Consider the following 25,395-nt stretch of genomic DNA (forward strand, 5'->3'; position numbering starts at 1 on the left):
AAGAGGACTGTCACTCTCCCTTTCTATGATTTGAACCTCTCCTGTGAGTCCAGTTTTAGATTCCGATGCTTCACTTCAGGTTTACTGTGTACCTTGCACCATCTTATTGACGATGAAACATAGAAATTGCATCCGAAATTAAAACAAAAGGCACAATGCCGACTTAAGCACAAGAGGACTGACACTCTCCCTTTCTATGATTTGAACCTCTCCTGTGAGTCCAGTTTTAGATTCCGATGCTTCAGATCAGGTTTACTGTATCCCTTGAACCTTCTTATTAACGATGAAACGCAGAAATAGCATCGGAATTTAATACAAAAGGCACAATGCCGACTTAAGTACAAGAGGACTGTCACGCTCTCATTCTATGATTTGAACCTCTCCTGTGACTCCAGTTTTAGATTCCGATGCTTCACTTCAGGTTTACTGTATACCTTGCCCCTTCTTATTGACGATGAATCACAGAAATTGCATCGGAATTTAATACAAAATGCACAATGCCGACTTAAGTACAAGACGACTGACACTCTCACTTTCTATGATTTGAACCTCTCCTGTGAGTCCAGTTTTAGATTCCGATTCTTCACTTCAGGTTTACTGTATACCTTGCACCTTCTTATCGACGATGAAACACAGAAATTTCATCGGAGTTTAATACAAAAGGCACAAAGCAGTCATAAGTAAACGAGGACTGTCACTCTCTCTTTCTATGATTTGTACCTCTCCAGTGATTCCAGTTTTACATTCAGACGCTTCACTTCAGGTTTACTGTATACCTTGCACCTTCTTATTGACGATGAAACGCAGAAGTAACATCAGAATTTAATACAAAAGGCACAATGCCGACTTAAGTACAAGAGGACTGACACTCTCACCTTCTATGATTTGAACCTCCCCTGTGAGTCCAGTTTTAGAATCTGATGCTTCATTTAAGGTTTACTTTATACCTTGCACCTTCTTGTTGACGATGGAACACAGTAATTGCATCCGAATTTAATACAAAAGGCACAATGCCGACTTAAGTACAAGAGCACTGACACTCTCACTTTCTATGATTTGATCCTCTCCTGAGATTCCAGTCTTAGATTCCGATGCTTCACTTCAGGTTTACCTTATACCTTGCACCTTCTTATTGACGATGAAACACAGAAATTGCATCCGAATTTAATACAAAAGGCACAATGCCGACTTAAGTACAAGAGGACTTACACTCTCACTTTCTATGATTTGAACTTCTCCTGTGAGTCCAGTTTTAGATTCCGATGCTTCACTTCAGGTTTACTGTGTACCTTGTACCATCTTATTGACGATGAAACATAGAAATTGCATCCGAAATTAAAACAAAAGGCACAATGCCGACTTAAGTACAAGAGGACTGACACTCTCCCTTTCTATCATTTGAACCTCTCCTGTGAGTCCAGTTTTAGATTCCGATGCTTCACATCAGGTTTACTGTATCCCTTGAACCTTCTTATTAACGATGAAACACAGAAATAGCATCGAAATTTAATACAAAAGGCACAATGCCGATTTAAGTACAAGAGGACTGTCACTCTCTCTTTCTATGATTTGAAACTCTCCTGTGAGTCTAGTTTTAGATTCCCATGCTTCACTTCAGGTTTACTGTATACCTTGCCCCTTCTTATTGACGATGAATCACAGAAATTGCATCCGAATTTAATTCAAAAGGCACAATGCCGACTTAAGTACAAGAGGACTGGTTCTCTCACTTTCTATCATTTGAACCACTCCTGTGATTCCAGTTTTAGATTCTGATGCTTCACTTCAGGTTTATACCTTGCACCGTCTTATTGACAATGAAACACAAAAATTGCATCGGAATGAAATTCAAAAGGCACAATGCCGACTTAAGTACCAGAGGACTGACACTCTAACTTTCTATGATTTGAACCTCTCCTGTGAGTCCAGTTTTAGATTCCGATGCTTCACTTCAGGTTTACTGTATACCTTGCACCTTCTTATTGACGATGAAACACATAAATTGCATCCGAATTTTATACAAAAGCAGAATGCCGACTTAAGTACAAGAGGACTGACACTCTCACTTTCTATGGTTTGAACCTCTCCTGTGAGTCCAGTTTTAGATTCCGATGCTTCACTTCAGGTTTACTGTATACCTTGCACCTTCTTATTGACGATGAAACACAGAAATTGCATCCGAATTTAATACAAAAGGCACAATGCCGACTTAAGTACAAGAGGACTGACACTCTCAATTTCTATGATTTGCACCTCTCCTGTGAGTCCAGTTTTAGATTCCGATACTTCACTTCATGTTTACTGTATGCCTTGCACCTTCTTATTGACGATGAAACACAGAAATTTCAACGGAATTTAATACAAAAGGCACAATGCCGACTTAAGTAAAAGAAGACTGTCACTCTCTCTTTCTATGATGTGAACCTCTACTGTGAGTCCAGTTTTAGATTCCGATGCTTCACTTCATGTTTACTGTATACCTTGCACCATCTTATTGACGATGAAACTCAGAAATTGCATCGGAATTAAATTTAAAAGACACAATGCCGACTAAAGTACTAGACGACTGACACTCTAACTATCTATGATTGAACCTCTCCTGTGAGTCCAGTTTTAGATTCCGATGCTTCACTTCAGGTTTACTATTTTCCTTGCACCTTCTTATTGACGATGAAACACAGAAATTGCATCGGAATTTAATACAAAAGGCACAATGCCGACCGAAGTACAAGAGGACAGACACTCTCACTTTCTATGATTTGAACCTCTCCAGTGATTCCAGTTTTAGATTCCGATGCTTCACTTCAAGTTTACTGTATACCTTGCACCGTCTTATTGACGATGAAACACAAAAATTGCATCCGAATTTAATACAAAAGGCGCAATACCGACTTAAGTACAAGAGGACTGACACTCTCCCTTTCTGTGATTTGAACCTCTCCTGTGAGTCCAGTTTTAGATACCGAAGCTTCACTTCACGTTTACTGTATCCCTTGGACATTCTTATTGACGATGGAACAAAGAAATTTCATCGGTATTTAATACAAAAGGCACAATGCCGACTTAAGTAAAAGAGGGCTGCCACTCCTCTCTCAATGATTTGAACCTCTCCTGTGAGTCCAGTTTTAGATTTCGACGCTTCACTTCAGGTTTACTGTATACCTTGCACCTTCTTATTGACGATGAAACACATAAATTGCATCGGAATTAAATTCAAAAAGCACAATTCCGACATAAGTACAAGAGGACTGACATTCTAACTCACTATGATTTGAACTTCTCCTGTGAGTCCAGATTTGGATTCCAATGCTTCACTTCAGGTTTACTGTATACCTTGCACCTTCTTATTGACGACGATACACAGAAATTGCATCCGAATTTAATTCAAAAGGCACAATGCCGACTTAAGTACAAGAGGACAGACACTCTAACTTTCTATGATTTGAACCTCTCCTGTGAGTCCCGTTTTAGTTTCCGATGCACCACTTCAGGTTTACTGTATCCCTTGAACCTTCTTATTGACGATGAAATACAGAAATTGCATCCGAATTTAATACAAAATTCACAATGCCGACATAAGTAAAAGAGGACTGACGCTCTCTTTTCCTATGATTTGAACCTCTCCTGTGAGTTCAGTTTTAGATTCCGATGCTTCACTTCAGGTTTACTGTATACCTTGCACCTTATTATTGACGATGAAACACAGATATTGCATCGGAATTAAATTCAAAAGGCACAATGCCGACTTAATTACAAGAGGACTGACACTCTATCTATGATTTGAACCTGTCCTGTGAGTCCAGTTGTAGATTCCGATGCTTCACTTCATGTTTACTGTATACCTTGCACCTACTTATTGACGATGAAACACAGAAATTTCATCGGAATTAAATTCAAAATACACAATGCCGACTTAAGTACAAGAGGACTGACACTCTAACTATCTATGATTTGAACCTCTCCTGTGAGTCCAGTTTTAGATTGCGATGCTTCACTTCAGGTTTACTGTATTACTTGCACCTTCTTGTTGACGATGAAACACAGAAATTGCATCGGAATTTAATACAAAAGGCACAATGCCGACTTAAGTACAAGAGGACTGGTTCTCTCACTTTCTATCATTTGAACCACTCCTGTGATTCCAGTTTTAGATTCTGATGCTTCACTTCAGGTTTATACCTTGCACCGTCTTATTGACAATGAAACACAAAAATTGCATCGGAATGAAATTCAAAAGGCACAATGCCGACTTAAGTACCAGAGGACTGACACTCTAACTTTCTATGATTTGAACCTCTCCTGTGAGTCCAGTTTTAGATTCCGATGCTTCACTTCAGGTTTACTGTATACCTTGCACCTTCTTATTGACGATGAAACACATAAATTGCATCCGAATTTTATACAAAAGCAGAATGCCGACTTAAGTACAAGAGGACTGACACTCTCACTTTCTATGGTTTGAACCTCTCCTGTGAGTCCAGTTTTAGATTCCGATGCTTCACTTCAGGTGTACTGTATACCTTGCACCTTCTTATTGACGATGAAACACAGAAATTGCATCCGAATTTAATACAAAAGGCACAATGCCGACTTAAGTACAAGAGGACCGACACTCTCAATTTCTATGATTTGCACCTCTCCTGTGAGTCCAGTTTTAGATTCCGATACTTCACTTCATGTTTACTGTATGCCTTGCACCTTCTTATTGACGATGAAACACAGAAATTTCAACGGAATTTAATACAAAAGGCACAATGCCGACTTAAGTAAAAGAGGACTGTCACTCTCTCTATCTATGATGTGAACCTCTACTGTGAGTCCAGTTTTAGATTCCGATGCTTCACTTCATGTTTACTGTATACCTTGCACCTTCTTATTGACGATGAAACACAGAAATTTCATCGGAATTTAATACAAAAGGCACATGCCGACTTAAGTAAAAGAGGACTGTCACTCTCTCTTTCTATGATTTGAACCCTCCTGTGAGTCCAGTTTTAGATTCCGATGCTTCACTTCATGTTTACTGTATACCTTGCACCTTCTTGTTGACGATGAAACACAGAAATTGCATCGGAATTAAATTCAAAAGGCACAATGCCGACTTAAGTACAAGAGGACTGACTATCTATGATTTGAATCTCTCCTGTGAGTCCAGTTGTATATTCCGATGCTTCACTTCTGGTTTACTGTATACCTTGCACATACTTATTGATGATGAAACACAGAAATTGCATCGGAATTAAATTTAAAAGTCACAATGCCGACTAAAGTACTAGACGACTGTCACTCTAACTATCTATGATTGAACCTCTCCTGTGAGTCCAGTTTTAGATTCCGATGCTTCACTTCAGGTTTACTATTTTCCTTGCACCTTCTTATTGACGATGAAACACAGAAATTGCATCGGAATTTAATACAAAAGGCACAATGCCGACTGAAGTACAAGAGGACAGACACTCTCACTTTCTATGATTTGAACCTCTCCAGTGATTCCAGTTTTAGATTCCGATGCCCCACTTCAAGATTACTGTATACCTTGCACCGTCTTATTGACGATGGAACACAAAAATTGCATCCGAATTTAATACAAAAGGCGCAATACCGACATAAGTACAAGAGGACTGACACTCTCCCTTTCTATGATTTGAACCTCTCCTGTGAGTCCAGTTTTAGATACCGATGCTTCACTTCAGGTTTACTGTATCCCTTGGACATTCTTATTGACGATGGAACAAAGAAATTTCATCGGTATTTAATACAAAAGGCACAATGCCGACTTAAGTAAAAGAGGACTGCCACTCCTGTCTCAATGATTTGAACCTCTCCTGTGAGTCCAGTTTTAGATTCCGATGCTTCACTTCAGGTTTACTGTATACCTTGCACCTTCTTATTGACGATGAAACACATAAATTGCATCGGAATTAAATTCAAAAAGCACAATTCCGACATAAGTACAAGAGGACTGACATTCTAACTCACTATGATTTGAACTTCTCCTGTGAGTCCAGATTTGGATTCCAATGCTTCACTTCAGGTTTACTGTATACCTTGCACCTTCTTATTGACGACGATACACAGAAATTGCATCCGAATTTAATTCAAAAGGCACAATGCCGACTTAAGTACAAGAGGACAGACACTCTAACTTTCTATGATTTGAACCTCTCCTGTGAGTCCCGTTTTAGTTTCCGATGCACCACTTCAGGTTTACTGTATCCCTTGAACCTTCTTATTGACGATGAAATACAGAAATTGCATCCGAATTTAATACAAAATTCACAATGCCGACATAAGTAAAAGAGGACTGACGCTCTCTTTTTCTATGATTTGAACCTCTCCTGTGAGTTCAGTTTTAGATTCCGATGCTTCACTTCAGGTTTACTGTATACCTTGCACCTTCTTATTGAAGATGAAACACAGATATTGCATCGGAATTAAATTCAAAAGGCACAATGCCGACTTAAGTACAAGAGGACTGACACTCTATCTATGATTTGAACCTGTCCTGTGAGTCCAGTTGTAGATTCCGATGCTTCAATTCATGTTTACTGTATACCTTGCACCTACTTATTGACGATGAAACACCGAAATTTCATCGGAATTAACTTCAAAATACACAATGCCGAATTAAGTACTAGAGGACTGACACTCTAACTATCTATGATTTGAACCTCTCCTGTGAGTCCAGTTTTAGATTGCGATGCTTCACTTCAGGTTTACTGTATTACTTGCACCTTCTTGTTGACGATGAAACACAGAAATTGCATCGGAATTAAATTCAAAATGCACAATTCCGACTTAAGTACAAGAGGACTGACACTCTAACTCTCCATGATTTGAACTTCTCCTGTGAGTCCAGTTTTGGATTCCAATGCTTCACTTCAGGTTTACTGTACACGTTGCACCTTCTTATTGACGATGAAACACAGAAATTGCATCGGAATTTAATACAAAAGGCACAATGCCGACTTAAGTACAAGAGGACAGACACTCTCACTTTCTATGATTTGAACTTCTCTAGTGATTCCAGTTTTAGATTCCGATGCTTCATTTCAAGTTTACTGTATACTTTGCACCGTCTTATTGACGATGAAACACAAAAATTGCATCGGAATTAAATTCAATGGGCACAATGCCGACTTAAGTACAAAAGGACCGACACTCTAACTTTCTATGATTTGAACCTCTCCTGTGAGTCCAGTTTTAGATTCCGATGCATCACTTCAGGTTTACTGTATCCCTTGGACCTTCTTATTGACGATGAAATTCAGAAATTGCATCCGAATTTAATACAAAAGGCACAATGCCGACTTAAGTACAAGAGGACTGACACTCTCACCTTCTATGATTTGAACCTCCCCTGTGAGTCCAGTTTTAGAATCTGATGCTTCATTTAAGGTTTACTGTATACCTTGCACCTTCTTGTTGACGATGGAACACAGTAATTGCATCCGAATTTAATACAAAAGGCATAATGCCGACTTAAGTACAAGAGCACTGACACTCTCACTTTCTATGATTTGATCCTCTCCTGAGATTCCAGTCTTAGATTCCGATGCTTCACTTCAGGTTTACCTTATACCTTGCACCTTCTTATTGACGATGAAACACAGAAATTGCATCCGAATTTAATACAAAAGGCACAATGCTGACTTAAGTACAAGAGGACTTACACTCTCACTTTCTATGATTTGAACCTCTCCTGTGAGTCCAGTTTTAGATTCCGATGCTTCACTTCAGGTTTACTGTGTACCTTGTACCATCTTATTGACGATGAAACATAGAAATTGCATCCGAAATTAAAACAAAAGGCACAATGCCGACTTAAGTACAAGAGGACTGACACTCTCCCTTTCTATCATTTGAACCTCTCCTGTGAGTCCAGTTTTAGATTCCGATGCTTCACATCAGGTTTACTGTATCCCTTGAACCTTCTTATTAACGATGAAACACAGAAATAGCATCGAAATTTAATACAAAAGGCACAATGCCGACTTAAGTACAAGAGGACTGTCACTCTCTCTTTCTATGATTTGAAACTCTCCTGTGAGTCTAGTTTTAGATTCCCATGCTTCACTTCAGGTTTACTGTATACCTTGCCCCTTCTTATTGACGATGAATCACAGAAATTGCATCCGAATTTAATTCAAAAGGCACAATGCCGACTTAAGTACAAGAGGACTGGTTCTCTCACTTTCTATCATTTGAACCACTCCTGTGATTCCAGTTTTAGATTCTGATGCTTCACTTCAGGTTTATACCTTGCACCGTCTTATTGACAATGAAACACAAAAATTGCATCGGAATGAAATTCAAAAGGCACAATGCCGACTTAAGTACCAGAGGACTGACACTCTAACTTTCTATGATTTGAACCTCTCCTGTGAGTCCAGTTTTAGATTCCGATGCTTCACTTCAGGTTTACTGTATACCTTGCACCTTCTTATTGACGATGAAACACATAAATTGCATCCGAATTTTATACAAAAGCAGAATGCCGACTTAAGTACAAGAGGACTGACACTCTCACTTTCTATGGTTTGAACCTCTCCTGTGAGTCCAGTTTTAGATTCCGATGCTTCACTTCAGGTTTACTGTATACCTTGCACCTTCTTATTGACGATGAAACACAGAAATTGCATCCGAATTTAATACAAAAGGCACAATGCCGACTTAAGTACAAGAGGACTGACACTCTCAATTTCTATGATTTGCACCTCTCCTGTGAGTCCAGTTTTAGATTCCGATACTTCACTTCATGTTTACTGTATGCCTTGCACCTTCTTATTGACGATGAAACACAGAAATTTCAACGGAATTTAATACAAAAGGCACAATGCCGACTTAAGTAAAAGAAGACTGTCACTCTCTCTTTCTATGATGTGAACCTCTACTGTGAGTCCACTTTTAGATTCCGATGCTTCACTTCATGTTTACTGTATACCTTGCACCATCTTATTGACGATGAAACACAGAAATTTCATCGGAATTTAATACAAAAGGCACAATGCCGACTTAAGTAAAAGAGGACTGTCACTCTCTCTTTCTATGATTTGAACCCTCCTGTGAGTCCAGTTTTAGATTCCGATGCTTCACTTCATGTTTACTGTATACCTTGCACCTTCTTGTTGACGATGAAACACAGAAATTGCATCGGAATTAAATTCAAAAGGCACAATGCCGACCTAAGTACAAGAGGACTGACTATCTATGATTTGAACCTCTCCTGTGAGTCCAGTTGTATATTCCGATGCTTCACTTCTGGTTTACTGTATACCTTGCACATACTTATTGATGATGAAACTCAGAAATTGCATCGGAATTAAATTTAAAAGACACAATGCCGACTAAAGTACTAGACGACTGACACTCTAACTATCTATGATTGAACCTCTCCTGTGAGTCCAGTTTTAGATTCCGATGCTTCACTTCAGGTTTACTATTTTCCTTGCACCTTCTTATTGACGATGAAACACAGAAATTGCATCGGAATTTAATACAAAAGGCACAATGCCGACCGAAGTACAAGAGGACAGACACTCTCACTTTCTATGATTTGAACCTCTCCAGTGATTCCAGTTTTAGATTCCGATGCTTCACTTCAAGTTTACTGTATACCTTGCACCGTCTTATTGACGATGAAACACAAAAATTGCATCCGAATTTAATACAAAAGGCGCAATACCGACTTAAGTACAAGAGGACTGACACTCTCCCTTTCTGTGATTTGAACCTCTCCTGTGATTCCAGTTTTAGATACCGAAGCTTCACTTCACGTTTACTGTATCCCTTGGACATTCTTATTGACGATGGAACAAAGAAATTTCATCGGTATTTAATACAAAAGGCACAATGCCGACTTAAGTAAAAGAGGGCTGCCACTCCTCTCTCAATGATTTGAACCTCTCCTGTGAGTCCAGTTTTAGATTTCGACGCTTCACTTCAGGTTTACTGTATACCTTGCACCTTCTTATTGACGATGAAACACATAAATTGCATCGGAATTAAATTCAAAAAGCACAATTCCGACATAAGTACAAGAGGACTGACATTCTAACTCACTATGATTTGAACTTCTCCTGTGAGTCCAGATTTGGATTCCAATGCTTCACTTCAGGTTTACTGTATACCTTGCACCTTCTTATTGACGACGATACACAGAAATTGCATCCGAATTTAATTCAAAAGGCACAATGCCGACTTAAGTACAAGAGGACAGACACTCTAACTTTCTATGATTTGAACCTCTCCTGTGAGTCCCGTTTTAGTTTCCGATGCACCACTTCAGGTTTACTGTATCCCTTGAACCTTCTTATTGACGATGAAATACAGAAATTGCATCCGAATTTAATACAAAATTCACAATGCCGACATAAGTAAAAGAGGACTGACGCTCTCTTTTCCTATGATTTGAACCTCTCCTGTGAGTTCAGTTTTAGATTCCGATGCTTCACTTCAGGTTTACTGTATACCTTGCACCTTATTATTGACGATGAAACACAGATATTGCATCGGAATTAAATTCAAAAGGCACAATGCCGACTTAATTACAAGAGGACTGACACTCTATCTATGATTTGAACCTGTCCTGTGAGTCCAGTTGTAGATTCCGATGCTTCACTTCATGTTTACTGTATACCTTGCACCTACTTATTGACGATGAAACACAGAAATTTCATCGGAATTAAATTCAAAATACACAATGCCGACTTAAGTACAAGAGGACTGACACTCTAACTATCTATGATTTGAACCTCTCCTGTGAGTCCAGTTTTAGATTGCGATGCTTCACTTCAGGTTTACTGTATTACTTGCACCTTCTTGTTGACGATGAAACACAGAAATTGCATCGGAATTTAATACAAAAGGCACAATGCCGACTTAAGTACAAGAGGACTGATTCTCTCACTTTCTATGATTTGAACCACTCCTGTGATTCCAGTTTTAGATTCCGATGCTTCACTTCAGGTTTATACCTTGCACCGTCTTATTGACAATGAAACACAAAAATTGCAGCAGAATGAAATTCAAAAGGCACAATGCCGACTTAAGTACCAGAGGACTGACACTCTAACTTTCTATGATTTGAACCTCTCCTGTGAGTCCAGTTTTAGATTCCGATGCTTCACTTCAGGTTTACTGTATACCTTGCACCTTCTTATTGACGATGAAACACATAAATTGCATCCGAATTTTATACAAAAGCAGAATGCCGACTTAAGTACAAGAGGACTGACACTCTCACTTTCTATGGTTTGAACCTCTCCTGTGAGTCCAGTTTTAGATTCCGATGCTTCACTTCAGGTGTACTGTATACCTTGCACCTTCTTATTGACGATGAAACACAGAAATTGCATCCGAATTTAATACAAAAGGCACAATGCCGACTTAAGTACAAGAGGACCGACACTCTCAATTTCTATGATTTGCACCTCTCCTGTGAGTCCAGTTTTAGATTCCGATACTTCACTTCATGTTTACTGTATGCCTTGCACCTTCTTATTGACGATGAAACACAGAAATTTCAACGGAATTTAATACAAAAGGCACAATGCCGACTTAAGTAAAAGAGGACTGTCACTCTCTCTATCTATGATGTGAACCTCTACTGTGAGTCCAGTTTTAGATTCCGATGCTTCACTTCATGTTTACTGTATACCTTGCACCTTCTTATTGACGATGAAACACAGAAATTTCATCGGAATTTAATACAAAAGGCACATGCCGACTTAAGTAAAAGAGGACTGTCACTCTCTCTTTCTATGATTTGAACCCTCCTGTGAGTCCAGTTTTAGATTCCGATGCTTCACTTCATGTTTACTGTATACCTTGCACCTTCTTGTTGACGATGAAACACAGAAATTGCATCGGAATTAAATTCAAAAGGCACAATGCCGACTTAAGTACAAGAGGACTGACTATCTATGATTTGAATCTCTCCTGTGAGTCCAGTTGTATATTCCGATGCTTCACTTCTGGTTTACTGTATACCTTGCACATACTTATTGATGATGAAACACAGAAATTGCATCGGAATTAAATTTAAAAGTCACAATGCCGACTAAAGTACTAGACGACTGTCACTCTAACTATCTATGATTGAACCTCTCCTGTGAGTCCAGTTTTAGATTCCGATGCTTCACTTCAGGTTTACTATTTTCCTTGCACCTTCTTATTGACGATGAAACACAGAAATTGCATCGGAATTTAATACAAAAGGCACAATGCCGACTGAAGTACAAGAGGACAGACACTCTCACTTTCTATGATTTGAACCTCTCCAGTGATTCCAGTTTTAGATTCCGATGCCCCACTTCAAGATTACTGTATACCTTGCACCGTCTTATTGACGATGGAACACAAAAATTGCATCCGAATTTAATACAAAAGGCGCAATACCGACATAAGTACAAGAGGACTGACACTCTCCCTTTCTATGATTTGAACCTCTCCTGTGAGTCCAGTTTTAGATACCGATGCTTCACTTCAGGTTTACTGTATCCCTTGGACATTCTTATTGACGATGGAACAAAGAAATTTCATCGGTATTTAATACAAAAGGCACAATGCCGACTTAAGTAAAAGAGGACTGCCACTCCTGTCTCAATGATTTGAACCTCTCCTGTGAGTCCAGTTTTAGATTCCGATGCTTCACTTCAGGTTTACTGTATACCTTGCACCTTCTTATTGACGATGAAACACATAAATTGCATCGGAATTAAATTCAAAAAGCACAATTCCGACATAAGTACAAGAGGACTGACATTCTAACTCACTATGATTTGAACTTCTCCTGTGAGTCCAGATTTGGATTCCAATGCTTCACTTCAGGTTTACTGTATACCTTGCACCTTCTTATTGACGACGATACACAGAAATTGCATCCGAATTTAATTCAAAAGGCACAATGCCGACTTAAGTACAAGAGGACAGACACTCTAACTTTCTATGATTTGAACCTCTCCTGTGAGTCCCGTTTTAGTTTCCGATGCACCACTTCAGGTTTACTGTATCCCTTGAACCTTCTTATTGACGATGAAATACAGAAATTGCATCCGAATTTAATACAAAATTCACAATGCCGACATAAGTAAAAGAGGACTGACGCTCTCTTTTTCTATGATTTGAACCTCTCCTGTGAGTTCAGTTTTAGATTCCGATGCTTCACTTCAGGTTTACTGTATACCTTGCACCTTCTTATTGAAGATGAAACACAGATATTGCATCGGAATTAAATTCAAAAGGCACAATGCCGACTTAAGTACAAGAGGACTGACACTCTATCTATGATTTGAACCTGTCCTGTGAGCCCAGTTGTAGATTCCGATGCTTCAATTCATGTTTACTGTATACCTTGCACCTACTTATTGACGATGAAACACCGAAATTTCATCGGAATTAACTTCAAAATACACAATGCCGAATTAAGTACTAGAGGACTGACACTCTAACTATCTATGATTTGAACCTCTCCTGTGAGTCCAGTTTTAGATTGCGATGCTTCACTTCAGGTTTACTGTATTACTTGCACCTTCTTGTTGACGATGAAACACAGAAATTGCATCGGAATTAAATTCAAAATGCACAATTCCGACTTAAGTACAAGAGGACTGACACTCTAACTCTCCATGATTTGAACTTCTCCTGTGAGTCCAGTTTTGGATTCCAATGCTTCACTTCAGGTTTACTGTACACGTTGCACCTTCTTATTGACGATGAAACACAGAAATTGCATCGGAATTTAATACAAAAGGCACAATGCCGACTTAAGTACAAGAGGACAGACACTCTCACTTTCTATGATTTGAACTTCTCTAGTGATTCCAGTTTTAGATTCCGATGCTTCATTTCAAGTTTACTGTATACTTTGCACCGTCTTATTGACGATGAAACACAAAAATTGCATCGGAATTAAATTCAATGGGCACAATGCCGACTTAAGTACAAAAGGACCGACACTCTAACTTTCTATGATTTGAACCTCTCCTGTGAGTCCAGTTTTAGATTCCGATGCATCACTTCAGGTTTACTGTATCCCTTGGACCTTCTTATTGACGATGAAATTCAGAAATTGCATCCGAATTTAATACAAAAGGCACAATGCCGACTTAAGTACAAGAGGACTGACACTCTAACTTTCTATGATTTGAACCTCTCCTGTGAGTCCAGTTTTTGATTCCAATGCTTCACTTCAGGTTTACTGTATACCTTGGACCTTCTTATTGACGATGAAACACAGAAATTTCATCGGAATTTAATACAAAAGGCACAATGCCGACTTAAGTAAAAGAGGACTGTCACTCTCTCTTTCTATGATTTGAACCTCTCCTGTGAGTCCAGTTTTAGATTCGGATGCTTCACTTCAGGTTTACTGTATACCTTGCACCTTCTTATTGACGATGAAACATAGAAATGGTATCCGAAATTAATACAAAAGGCACAATGCCGACTTAAGTATAAGAGGACTGACACTATCCCATTCTATGATTTGAACCTCTCCTGTGAGTCCAGTTTTAAATTCCGATGCTTCACTTCAGGTTTACTGTATACCTTGCACGTTCTTATTGACGATGAAACACAGAAATGGCTTCCGAATTTAATACATAAGGCACAATGCCGACTTAAGTACAAGAGGATTGACACTCTCCCATTCTATGATTTGAACCTCTCCTGTGAGTCCAGTTTTAGATCCCTATGCTTCACTTCAGGTTTACTGTATCCCTTGGACCTTCTTATTAACGATGAAACACAGAAATTTCATCGGAATTTAATACAAAATGCATAATGCCGACTTAAGTAAAAGAGGACTGTCACTCTCACTTTCTATGATTTGAACCTCTCCTGTGAGTCCAGTTTTAGATTCCGATGTTTCACTTCAGGTTTACTGTATACCTTGCACCTACTTATTGACGATGAAACACCGAAATTGCATCGGAATTTAATACAAAAGGCACAATGCCGACTTAAGTACAAGAGGACTGACACTCTCATCTTTCTATGATTTGAACCTCTCCAATGATTCCAGTTTTAGATTCCGATGCTTCACTTCAAGTTTACTGTATACCTTGCACCTTCTTATTGACGATGAAACACATAAATTGCATCGGAATTAAATTCAAAAAGCGCAATTCCGACATAAGTACAAGAGGACTGACATTCTAACTCACTATGATTTGAACTTCTCCTGTGAGTCCAGTTTTGGATTCCAATGCTTCACTTCAGGTTTACTGTATACCTTGCACCTTCTTATTGACGACGATACACAGAAATTGCATCCGAATTTAATTCAAAAGGCACAATGCCGACTTAAGTACAAGAGGACTGACATTCTAACTTTCTATGATATGAACCTCTCCTGTGAGTCCCGTTTTAGTTTCCGATGCACCACTTCAGATTTACTGTATCTCTTGAACCTTCTTATTGACGATGAAATACAGAAATTGCATCCGAATGTAATACAAAAGGCACAATGCCGACTTAAGTAAAAGAGGACTGACGTTCTCTCTTTCTATGATTTGAACCTCTCCTGTGAGTTCAGTATTAGATTCCGATGCTTCACTTCGGGTTTACTGTATACCTTGCACCTTCTTATTGACGATGAAACACAGATATTGCATCGGAATTAATTTCAAAAGGCACAATGCCGACTTAAGTACAAGAGGACTGACACTCTATCTATGATTTGAACCTGTCCTGTGAGTCCAGTTGTAGATTCCGATGCTTCACTTCATGTTTACTGTATACCTTGCACCTACTTATTGACGATGAAACACAGAAATTTCATCGGAATTAAATTCAAAAGACACAATGCCGACTTAAGTACAAGAGGACTGACACTCTATCTATGATTTGAACCTCTCCTGTGAGTCCAGTTTTAGATTGCGATGCTTCACTTCAGGTTTACTGTATTACTTGCACCTTCTTATTGACGATGAAACACAGAAATTGCATCGGAATTAAATTCAAAATGCACAATTCCGACTCAAGTACAAGAGGACTGACACTCTAACTCTCCATGATTTGAACTTCTCCTGTGAGTCCAGTTTAGGATTCCAATGCTTCACTTCAGGTTTACTGTATACCTTGCACCTTCTTATTGACGATGAAACACAGAAATTGCATCGGAATTTAATACAAAAGGCAGAATGCCGACTTAAGTACAAGAGGACTGACACTCTCACTTTCTATGATTTGAACCTCTCTAGTGATTCCAGTTTTAGATTCCGATGCTTCACTTCAAGTTTACTGTATACTTTGCACCGTCTTATTGACGATGAAACACAAAAATTGCATCGGAATTAAATTCAAAAGGCACAATGCCGACTTAAGTACAAGAGGACCGACACTCTAACTTTCAATGATTTGAACCTCTGCTGTGAGTCCAGTTTTAGATTCCGATGCATCACTTCAGGTTTACTGTATCCCTTGGACCTTCTTATTGAAGATGAAATTGAGAAACTGCATCCGAATTTAATACAAAAGCACAATGCCGACTTAAGTACAAGAGGACTGACACTCTAACATTCTATGATTTGAACCTCTCCTGTGAGTCCAGTTTTTGATTCCAATGCTTCCCTTCAGGTTTACTGTATACGTTGGACCTTCTTATTGACGATGAAACACAGAAATTTCATCAGAATTTAATACAAAAGGCACAATGCCGACTTAAGTAAAAGAGGACTGTCACTCTCTCTTTCTATGATTTGAACCTCTCCTGTGAGTCCAGTTTTGATTCGGATGCATCACTTCAGGTTAACTGTATACCTTGCACCTTCTTGTTTACGATGAAACACAGAAATTGCATCCGAATTTAATACAAAAGGCCCAATGCTGACTTAAGTACGAGAGGACTGTCACTCTCACTTTCTATGATTTGAACCTCTCCTGTGAGTCCAGTTTTAGATTCCGATGCTTCACTTCAGGTTTACTGTATACCTTGCACCTTTTTATTGACGATGAAACACTGAAATTTCAACGGAATTTAATACAAAAGGCACAATGCCGACTTAAGTAAAAGAGGACTGTCACGTTCTCTTTCTATGATTTGAACCTCTCCTGTGAGTCCAGTTTTAGATTCCGATGCTTCACTTCAGGTTTACTGTATACCTTGCACCTTCTTATTGACGATGAAACATAGAAATGGTATCCGAAATTAATACAAAAGGCACAATGCCGACTTAAGTATAAGAGGACTGACACTATCCCATTCTATGATTTGAACCTCTCCTGTGAGTCCAGTTTTAAATTCCGATGATTCACTTCAGGTTTACTGTATACCTTGCACGTTCTTATTGACGATGAAACACAGAAATGGCTTCCGAATTTAACACATAAGGCACAATGCCGACTTAAGTACAAGAGGATTGACACTTTCCCATTCTATGATTTGAAACTCTCCTGTTAGTCCAGTTTTAGATCCCGATGCTGCACTTCAGGTTTACTTTATCCCTTGGACCTTCTTATTAACGATGAAACACAGAAATTTCATCGGAATTTAATACAAAAGGCATAATGCCGACTTAAGTAAAAGAGGACTGTCACTCTCACTTTCTATGATTTGAACCTCTCCTGTGAGTCCAGTTTTAGATTCCGATGTTTCATTCAGGTTTACTGTATACCTTGCACCTACTTATTGACGATGAAACACAGAAATTGCATCGGAATTTAATACAAAAGGCACAATGCCGACTTAAGTACAAGAGGACTGACACTCTCACTTTCTATGATTTGAACCTCTCCAATGATTCCAGTTTTAGATCCGATGCTTCACTTCAAGTTTACTGTATACCTTGCACCGTCTTATTGACGATGAAACACAAAAATTTCATCGGAATTTAATACAAAAGGCACAATGCCGACTTAAGTACAAGAGGTCTGACCTCTCCCTTTCTATGATTTGCACCTCTCCTGTGAGTCCAGTTTTAGATTCCGATGCTTCACTTCAGGTTTACTGTATCCCTTGGACCTTCTTATTGACGATGAAACAATGAAATTTCATCGGAATTTGACACAAAATGCACAATGCCGACTTAAGTAAAAGAGGACTGCCACTCTCTCTTTCTATGATTTGAACCTCTCCTGTGAGTCCAGTTTTAGATTCTGATGCTTCACTTCAGGTTTACTGTATACCTTGCACCTTCTTATTGACGATGAAACACATAAATTGCATCGGAACTAAATTCAGAAAGCACAATTCCGACATAAGTACAAGAGGACTGACATTCTAACTCACTATGATTTGAACTTCTCCTGTGAGTCCAGTTTTGGATTCCAATGCGTCACTTCAGGTTTACTGTGTACCTTGCACCTTCTTATTGACGACGATACACAGAAATTGCATCCGAATTTAATTCAAAAGGCACAATGCCGACTTAAGTACAAGAGGACTGACATTCTAACTTTCTATGATATGAACCTCTCCTGTGAGTCCCGTTTTAGTTTCCGATGCTTCACTTCATGTTTACTGTATACCTTGCACCTTCTTATTGACGATGAAATACAGAAATTGCATCCGAATTTAATACAAAAGGCACAATGCCGACTTAAGTAAAAGAGGACTGACGCTCTCTCTTTCTATGATTTGAACCTCTCCTGTGAGTTCAGTATTAGATTCCGATGCTTCACTTCAGGTTTACTGTATACCTTGCACCTTCTTATTGACGATGAAACACAGATATTGCATCGGAATTAAATTCAAAAGGCACAATGCCGACTTAAGTACAAGAGGACTGACATTCTATCTATGATTTGAACCTGTCCAGTGAGTCCTGTTGTAGATTCCGATGCTTCACTTCATGTTTACTGTATACCTTGCACCTACTTATTGACGATGAAACACAGAAATTTCATCGGAATTAAATTCAAAAGACACAATGCTGACTTAAGTACAAGAGGACTGACACTCTATCTATGATTTGAACCTCTCCAGTTAGTCCAGTTTTAGATTGCGATGCTTCACTTCAGGTTTACTGTATTACTTGCACCTTCTTATTGACGATGAAACACAGAAATTGCATCGGAATTAAATTCAAAATGCACAATTCCGACTTAAGTACAAGAGGACTGACACTCTAACTCTCCATGATTTGAACTTCTCCTGTGAGTCCAGTTTTGGATTCCAATGCTTCACTTCAGGTTTACTGTATACCTTGCACCTTCTTGTTTACGATGAAACACAGAAATTGCATCCGAATTTAATACAAAAGCACAATGCCGACTTAAGTACAAGAGGACTGACTCTCTAACTTTCTATGATTTGAACCTCTCTAATGATTCCAGTTTTAGATTCCGATGCTTCACTTCAAGTTTACTGTATACTTTGCACCGTCTTATTGACGATGAAACACAAAAATTGCAACGGAATTAAATTCAAAAGGCACAATGCCGACTTAAGTACAAGAGGACCGACACTCTAACTTTCTATGATTTGAACCTCTCCTGTGAGTCCAGTTTTAGATTCCGATGCATCACTTCAGGTTTACTGTATCCCTTGGACCTTCTTATTGATGATGAAATTCAGAAATTGCATCCGAATTTAATACAAAAGCACAATGCCGACTTAAGTACAAGAGGACTGACTCTCTAACTTTCTATGATTTGAACCTCTCCTGTGAGTCCAGTTTTGGATTCCGATGCTTCACTTCAGGTTTACTGTGTACCTTGGACCTTCTTATTGACGATGAAACACAGAAATTTCATCGGAATTTAATACAAAAGGCACAATGCCGACTTAAGTAAAAGGGGACTGTCACTCTCTCTTTCTATGATTTGAACCTCTCCTGTGAGTCCAGTTTTAGATTCGGATGCTTCACTTCAGGTTTACTGTATACCTTGCACCTTCTTGTTTATGATGAAACACAGAAATTGCATCCGAATATAATACAAAAGGCACAATCCTGACTTAAGTACAAGAGGACTGTCACTCTCACTTTCTATGATTTGAACCTCTCCTGTGAGTCCAGATTTAGATTCCGATGCTTCACTTTAGGTTTACTGTATACGTTGCACCTTCTTATTGACGATGAAACCCAGAAATTGCATCCGAATTCAATACAAGAGGCACAATGCCGACTTAAGAACAAGAGGACTGACACTCTCACTTTCTATGATTTGATCCTCTCCTGTGAGTCCAGTTTTAGATTCCAATGCTTCACTTCAGGTTTACTGTATACCTTGCACCTTCTTATTGACGATGAAACACTGAAATTTCAACGGAATTTAATACAAAAGCACAATGCCGACTTAAGTAAAAGAGGACTGTCACGCTCTCTTTCTGTGATTTGAACCTCTCCTGTGACACCAGTTTCAGATTGCGATGCTTCACTTCAGGTTTACTGTATTACTTGCACCTTCTTATTGACGATGAAGCACAGAAATTGCATCCGAATTAAATACAAAAGGCACAATTCCGACTTAAGGACAAGAGGACAGACACTCTCACTTTCTATGATTTGAACCTCTCCTGTGAGTCCAGTTTTAGATTCCGATGCTTCACTTCAGGTTTACTGTATCCCTTGGACCTTCTTATTGACGATGAAATACAGAAATACCATCCAAATTTAATACAAAAGGCACAATGCCGAATTAAGTAAAAGAGGACTGACGCTCTCTCTTTCTATGATTTGAACCTCTCCTGTGAGTTCAGTTTTAGATTCCGATGCATCACTTCAGGTTTACTGTATACCTTGCACCTTCTTATTGACGATGAAACACAGAAATAACATCGGAATTAAATTCAAAAGGCACAATTCCGTCTTAAGTACAAGAGGACTGACACTCTATCTATGATTTGAACCTCTCTTGTGAGTCCAGTTGTAGATTCCGATGCTTCACTTCTGGTTTACTGTATACCTTGCACCTACTTATTGACGATGAAACACACAAATTGCATAGGAATTAAATTCAAAACACACAATGCTGACTTAAGTACAAGAGGGCTGACACTCTAACTTTCTATGATTTGAAGCTCTCCTGTGAGTCCAGTTTTAGATTCCGATGCTCCACTTCAGGTTTACTGTATACGTTGCACCTTCTTATTGACGATGAAACACAGAAATTGCATCCGAATTTAATACAAAAGGCACAATGCTGACTTAAGTACAAGAGGACTGTCTCTCTCACTTTCTATGATTTGAACCTCACCTGTGAGTCCAGTTTTAGATTCCGATGCTTCGCTTCAGGGTTACTGTATACGTTGCACCTACTTATTGACGATGAAACACAGAAATTGCATCCGAATTAAATACAAAAGGCACAATGCCGACTTAAGAACAAGAGGACAGACACTCTCACTTTCTATGATTTGAACCTCTCCCGTGAGTCCAGTTTTAGATTCGGATGCTTCACTTCAGGTTTACTGTATACCTTGCACCTTCTTATTGACGATGAAACACTGAAATTTCAACGGAATTTAATACAAAAGGCACAATGCGACTTAAGTAAAAGAGGACTGTCACGTTCTCTTTCTATGATTTGAACCTCTCCTGTGAGTCCAGTTTTAAATTCCGATGCTTCACTTCAGGTTTACTGTATACCTTGCACGTTCTTATTGACGATGAAACACAGAAATGGCTTCCGAATTTAATACATAAGGCACAATGCCGACTTAAGTACAAGAGGATTGACACTCTCCCATTCTATGATTTGAACCTCTCCTGTGAGTCCAGTTTTAGATCCCGATGCTTCACTTTAGGTTTACTGTATCCCTTGGTCCTTCTTATTAACGATGAAACACAGAAATTTCATCGGAATTAAATACAAAAGGCATAATGCCGACTTCAGTAAAAGAGGACTGCCACTCTCACTTTCTATGATTTCAACCTCTCCTGTGAGTCCAGTTTTAGCTTCTGATGTTTCACTTCAGGTTTACTGTATACCTTGCACCTACTTATTGACGATGAAACACAGAAATTGCATCGGAATTTAATACAAAAGGCACAATGCCGACTTAAGTAAAAGAGGACTGACGCTCTCTCTTTCAATGATTTGAACCTCTCCTGTGAGTTCAGTATTAGATTCCGATGCTTCACTTCAGGTTTACTGTATACCTTGCACCTTCTTATTGACGATGAAACACAGATATTGCATCGGAATTAAATTCAAAAGGCACAATGCCGACTTAAGTACAAGAGGACTGACACTCTATCTATGATTTGAACCTGTCCTGTGAGTCCAGTTGTAGATTCCGATGCTTCACTTCATGTTTACTGTATACCTTGCACCTACTTATTGACGATGAAGCACAGAAATTTCATCGGAATTAAATTCAAAAGACACAATGCCGACTTAAGTACAAGAGGACTGACACTCTATCTATGATTTGAACCTCTCCTGTGAGTCCGGTTTTAGATTGCGATGCTCCACTTCAGGTTTACTGTATTACTTGCACCTTCTTATTGACGATGAAACACAGAAATTGCATCGGAATTAAATTCAAAATGCACAATTCCGACTTAAGTACAAGAGGACTGACACTCTAACTCTCCATGATTTGAACTTCTCCTGTGAGTCCAGTTTTGGATTCCAATGCTTCACTTCAGGTTTACTGTATACCTTGCACCTTCTTATTGACGATGAAACACAGAAATTGCATCGGAATTTAATACAAAAGGCACAATGCCGACTTAAGTACAAGAGGACTGACACTCTCACTTTCTATGATTTGAACCTCTCTAGTGATTCCAGTTTTAGATTCCGATGCTTCACTTCAAGTTTACTGTATACTTTGCACCGTCTTATTGACGATGAAACACAAAAATTGCATCGGAATTAAATTCAAAAGGCACAATGCCGACTTAAGTACAAGAGGACTGACATTCTAACTTTCTATGATATGAACCTCTCCTGTGAGTCCCGTTTTAGTTTCCGATGCACCACTTCAGATTTACTGTATCTCTTGAAACTTCTTATTGACGATGAAATACAGAAATTGCATCCGAATTGAATACAAAAGGCACAATGCCGACTTAAGTAAAAGAGGACTGACGCTCTCTCTTTCAATGATTTGAACCTCTCCTGTGAGTTCAGTATTAGATTCCGATGCTTCACTTCAGGTTTACTGTATACCTTGCACCTTCTTATTGACGATGAAACACAGATATTGCATCGGAATTAAATTCAAAAGGCACAATGCCGACTTAAGTACAAGAGGACTGACACTCTATCTATGATTTGAACCTGTCCTGTGAGTCCAGTTGTAGATTCCGATGCTTCACTTCATGTTTACTGTATACCTTGCACCTACTTATTGACGATGAAGCACAGAAATTTCATCGGAATTAAATTCAAAAGACACAATGCCGACTTAAGTACAAGAGGACTGACACTCTATCTATGATTTGAACCTCTCCTGTGAGTCCAGTTTTAGATTGCGATGCTCCACTTCAGGTTTACTGTATTACTTGCACCTTCTTATTGACGATGAAACACAGAAATTGCATCGGAATTAAATTCAAAATGCACAATTCCGACTTAAGTACAAGAGGACTGACACTCTAACTCTCCATGATTTGAACTTCTCCTGTGAGTCCAGTTTTGGATTCCAATGCTTCACTTCAGGTTTACTGTATACCTTGCACCTTCTTATTGACGATGAAACACAGAAATTGCATCGGAATTTAATACAAAAGGCACAATGCCGACTTAAGTACAAGAGGACTGACACTCTCACTTTCTATGATTTGAACCTCTCTAGTGATTCCAGTTTTAGATTCCGATGCTTCACTTCAAGTTTACTGTATACTTTGCACCGTCTTATTGACGATGAAACACAAAAATTGCATCGGAATTAAATTCAAAAGGCACAATGCCGACTTAAGTACAAGAGGACCGACACTCTAACTTTCTATGATTTGAACCTCTCCTGTGAGTCCAGTTGTAGATTCCGATGCATCACTTCAGGTTTCCTGTATCCCTTGGACCTTCTTATTAATGATGAAATTCAGAAATTGCATCCGAATTTAATACAAAAGCACAATGCCGACTTAAGCACAAGAGGACTGACTCTCTAACTTTCTATGATTTGAACCTCTCCTGTGAGTCCAGTTTTTGATTCCAATGCTTCACTTCAGGTTTACTGTATACCTTGGACCTTCTTATTGACGATGAAACACAGAAATTTCATCAGAATTTAATACAAAAGGCACAATGCCGACTTAAGTAAAAGAGGACTGTCACTCCCTCTTTCTATGATTTGAACCTCTCCTGTGAGTCCAGTTTTAGATTCGGATGCTTCACTTCAGGTTTACTGTATACCTTGCACCTTCTTGTTTACGATGAAACACAGAAATTGCATCCGAATTTAATACAAAAGGCCCAATGCTGACTTAAGTACGAGAGGACTGTCACTCTCACTTTCTATGATTTGAACCTCTCCTGTGAGTCCAGTTTTAGATTCCGATGCTTCACTTCAGGTTTACTGTATACGTTGCTCCTTCTTATTGACGATGAAACCCAGAAATTGCATCCGAATTTAATACAAAAGGCACAATGCCGACTTAAGTAAAAGAGGACTGTCACGTTCTCTTTCTATGATTTGAACCTCTCCTGTGAGTCCAGTTTTAAATTCCGATGCTTCACTTCAGGTTTACTGTATACCTTGCACGTTCTTATTGACGATGAAACACAGAAATGGCTTCCGAATTGATTACATAAGGCACAATGCCGACTTAAGTACAAGAGGATTGACACTCTCCCATTCTATGATTTGAACCTCTCCTGTGAGTCCAGTTTTAGATCCCGATGCTTCACTTTAGGTTTACTGTATCCCTTGGTCCTTCTTATTAACGATGAAACACAGAAATTTCATCGGAATTAAATACAAAAGGCATAATGTCGACTTAAGTTAAAGAGGACTGTCACTCTCACTTTCTATGATTTGAACCTCTCCTGTGAGTCCAGTTTTAGCTTCTGATGTTTCACTTCAGGTTTACTGTATACCTTGCACCTACTTATTGACGATGAAACACAGAAATTGCATCGGAATTTAATACAAAAGGCACAATGCCGACTTAAGTACAAGAGGACTGACACTCTCACTTTCTATGATTTGAACCTCTCCAATGATTCCAGTTTTAGATCCGATGCTTCACTTCAAGTTTACTGAATACCTTGCACCGTCTTATTGACGATGAAACACAAAAATTTCATCGGAATTTAATACAAAAGGCACATTGCCGACTTAAGTACAAGAGGACTGACACTCTCCCTTTCTATGATTTGCACCTCTCCTGTGAGTCCTGTTTTAGATTCCGATGCTTCACTTCAGGTTTACTGTATCCCTTGGACCTTCTTATTGACGATGAAACAAAGAAATTTCATCGGAATTTGATACAAAAGGCACAATGCCGACTTAAGTAAAAGAGGACTGCCACTCTCTCTTTCTATGATTTGAACCTC

This window comes from Schistocerca serialis, unplaced genomic scaffold (assembly GCF_023864345.2).
Source record: "Schistocerca serialis cubense isolate TAMUIC-IGC-003099 unplaced genomic scaffold, iqSchSeri2.2 HiC_scaffold_1393, whole genome shotgun sequence".
NCBI lineage: Eukaryota > Metazoa > Arthropoda > Insecta > Orthoptera > Acrididae > Schistocerca > Schistocerca serialis.